Consider the following 3,555-nt stretch of genomic DNA (forward strand, 5'->3'; position numbering starts at 1 on the left):
GAGAGAAAGAGAGAGATAGGTACTTACATTTTTATCTTTCACTCTGAAAAATCTCCCACGAAAATACACCTTGGAAATTCTCGGACTGGAAAATAAACAAGTAAATAAATAAATAAATAAACAAATAAATAAGTAAATAAACCAACAAAAACAAAACAAAAAATGAAATGCATATAAAAAAAACGTACATTTAACGAAAAAATATACAACAACTACAACAACAACAACAACAACTACTACTACTACTACTACTACTACTACTACTACTACTACTACTACTACTTACCAAAAATAATTCCCCACTTTCGCCTTATTTTTGAGTACAACGACCCCAGCTGGTGTGAGGCCCAAAAAGTACTCGATGTTGTCTTCTCCCTGAAACATAGAGCCAGGTCAGGTCAGGTCAGGTCACGTGGGGTTAGGTTACGTTAAGTTAGGTCGAGGTAGATTAAAGGTCGTCGAGGTTAAGTTATGTTAAACATGTCGTATTTTTGCCATTTCTTCAACCAGCCATTGAAAATAATTGCGAATAAGATTTTTCACGTCTCAAACCATTCTTTAATTACTTCTGGCTGTTTTTGGCTTTCTTAAATCTTGTTGGTGTACATTCCGTTCCAGTTTTTATTACGATATGCTGATTGACATGTAAGTTAATGCATTAATTGGTAGATACATGTTACCAATAGCATGTTATGTAGCATTACACCGTGTCAGGAGCTGGTGAAGACGTGAGCGGGAGGGAAACAAAATGATTGGAAAATGGAGCTCCAAGGAAGTTATTTATTTATTTTATTTATTTATTTATTTATTTTTATTTCAGTGTAGGAGGGGCGTCGGTCATTGTCATTGAATTTATAGGGAAAGGAAATACCCAGTGAAGTGTCAGTGCCTTAAAGGGCTTACACGTGCTCTGGCGGAGGTTTGGTACAATCTTGACCACGGGATGGTTACAATTATCTTTTATTACTTTTTAAGTAAGATGCATATATTTTGGGAACTTATTTATTTATTTTTTTTTTCCCTTAGTTTTTTAAATTGTTTTGTCTTTTAGAGATTTTTTTTCCTTTTTGAGTTTAATGTAATGTTGATATTTTGAAAAGTTTACTGCTATATTTGAAAATCTTTGGGCTTGTAATGATAATTTGTAACTCATATTTTGTTTAATGAGAGAGAGAGAGAGAGAGAGAGAGAGAGGAGAGAGAGAGAGAGAGAGAGAGAGAGAGAGAGAGAGAGAGAGATGAATGAGCAGATTGATAACAGGTACAGGTAAGCGCCCCTTGTAATACATCTTGTTTAACTTATGGAAAGAACTGGTACCTGGAATAATGATAATAATAATGATAATGGTAATAATAATAATAATAAGAGGGGTGGTGGTGGTGGTACTATTGTTGTTGGAATAATAATAATAATAATAATAATAATAATAATAATAATAATAATAATAATAATAATAATAAAAATAGTAATAATAATAGAGTGGTGGTGGTGGTTGTACTATTGTTGTTGTTTTCGTTCTTTTTTTTTCTTCTTCTTCTTCTTCTTCTTTGTGTGTGTGTGTGTGTGTGTGTGTGTGTTTACAGATTAAAAAAAAATAAATACCTTTCTTCTTCTTCTCTTCTTCCATAACAGGTCATAGAAGGTTATAATTATTATGTGAACTTGATCAGAGAGAGAGAGAGAGAGAGAGAGAGAGAGAGAGAGAGAGAATCTCTCTCTCTCTCTCTCTCTCTCTCTCTCTCTCTCTCTCTCTCTCTCTCCTCTCTCTCTCTCTCTCTCTCCTCTACGAGTCAGTAAGGATTAGCTGTGTATAATTTCACCCTGAAATAGAGGGTGAATGGAGACGTGCCTGCAAAATAGTAGTGAGTAGTAAGTAGTAGTAGTAGTAAAAATATTTAATTATATATATATATATATATATATATATATATATATATATATATATATATATATATATATATATATATATATATATATATATATATATATATATATATATATATATAAATAATACTCTCTCTCTCTCTCTCTCTCTCTCTCTCTCTCTCTCTCTCTCTCTCTCTTCGACAATATTGAAACAAAGGCAGAGAGAGAGAGAGAGAGAGAGAGAGAGAGAGAGAGAGAGAGAGAGAGAGAGAGAGAGAATAATTCTTTTACGATATATATAATTAATTTTTTTTTACTACTACTACTACTTTTTTTTTAATGTGGGAAGGACACTGGCCTTGGGCAACAAAAATCCAATAAAAAAAAAATGCCCACTGAAATGCCAGTCCCATAAAAGGGTCAAAGAGAGGTGAAGTTTCCAGTTCAGATTATAAGTAAAGGACAGACCGAGGATGTTCAGTGTAGAAGAGGGAGACAGTTGAGTGTCATTGAAGAAGAGGGAATAGTTGTCTGGAAGGTTGTGTCGAGTTGATAGATGGAGGAATTGAGTTTTTGAGGCATTGAACAATAACAAGTTTGATCTGGAATTGAGTTTTTGAGGCATTGAACAATACCAAGTTTGATCTGCCCCAATTAGAAATTTTAAAAAGATCAGAAGTCAAGCGTTCTGTGGCTTCCCTGCGTGAAATGTTTACCTCCTGAAGGGTTGGACGTCTATGAAAAGACGTGGAAAAGTGCAGGGTGGTATCATCAGCGTAGGAGTGGATAGGACAAGAAGTTTGGTTTAGAAGATCATTAATGAATAATAAGAAGAGAGTAGGTAACTACTACTACTACTACTACTACTACTACTACTACTACTACTACTATTTTGCAGGCACGTCTCCATTCACCCCCTAGTTTAGCGTGAAATCATACACAGCTGATCCTTGCTGACTCATAGAGGAGATAACCAGGAGAGAGAGAGAGAGGTTTGTTTTTTTTCAATATATTAATTTTTTATTAATTGAGAGAGAGAGAGAGAGAGAGAGAGAGAGAGGAGAGAGAGAGAGAGAGAGAGAGAGAGAAAATTTTCCTGTGTAGTTTTATTGGCACACCAGCGAATCGGTGATGTCTGTTCTGTAAAGCCATCTGAGCACCACCAATACTACCTTCCCCACAGCAGTGTCCTCCCCCTCCAGCAACAGTTTGACATTAGTATTACTTTTTAATTTTAAGGTTAGATCAACTGTATTAGATCAAGTGTTATGATGTAACACAAAGACAAGCCAGGCATCATTGTTGTTTACTTTATTCATATTGTATGTACTTAGTATTATCAAACATTAGATGCTTTGAAATCACGATAACTGCTTGATCACAAACCAGAATCTTCTGTATTTAATGTAGTAAATATGGTTCCCCTTCCTTTGGCATATGCTGATACTGCAAGAATGCACTTCCATATCCCTTGCATGTAGCATTATGTAATAGTTAATGAGTGCTGTATATCACAACTGCCAATATTCCTCCTGTGATAGCAGCCTTGGCATATTCTAAATATCCTTACATACACTGTTTCATTGAGTACAATGACAACTAATCTAAATAATTAATAAATAAGTGTGTAATGTGCTCTGGAAATACATGCACAGGAGTTAACGTTCTTTTTCTGTACCTAACAGGTAA

The 3,555-nt window shown here is 34.6% G+C and overlaps 1 protein-coding gene across 7 annotated transcripts in view; it reads right to left on the reverse strand.

Moving 5' to 3' along the window:
- LOC135099677 (uncharacterized) overlaps positions 1–957 on the reverse strand; it is an 8,033-nt gene extending 7,076 nt beyond the window's left edge. For 3 of the 7 annotated variants that reach the window (XR_010268269.1, XR_010268271.1, XR_010268270.1), the window contains exons 1-2: positions 287–956; positions 28–85 (exon numbers count right to left, since the gene is read on the reverse strand). The gene's annotated coding sequence lies outside the window, so the exon portion shown is untranslated. Of the gene's footprint in view, positions 1–27; positions 86–286 lie in introns of all 7 variants that reach the window. The other 4 variants (XR_010268272.1, XM_064002092.1, XM_064002089.1 and 1 more) reach the window with 4 other exon arrangements.
- Positions 958–3,555: the final 2,598 nt, after the last annotated feature.

The sequence above is a fragment of the Scylla paramamosain genome, unplaced genomic scaffold, assembly GCF_035594125.1.
Source record: "Scylla paramamosain isolate STU-SP2022 unplaced genomic scaffold, ASM3559412v1 Contig179, whole genome shotgun sequence".
Classification (NCBI taxonomy): Eukaryota; Metazoa; Arthropoda; class Malacostraca; order Decapoda; family Portunidae; genus Scylla; species Scylla paramamosain.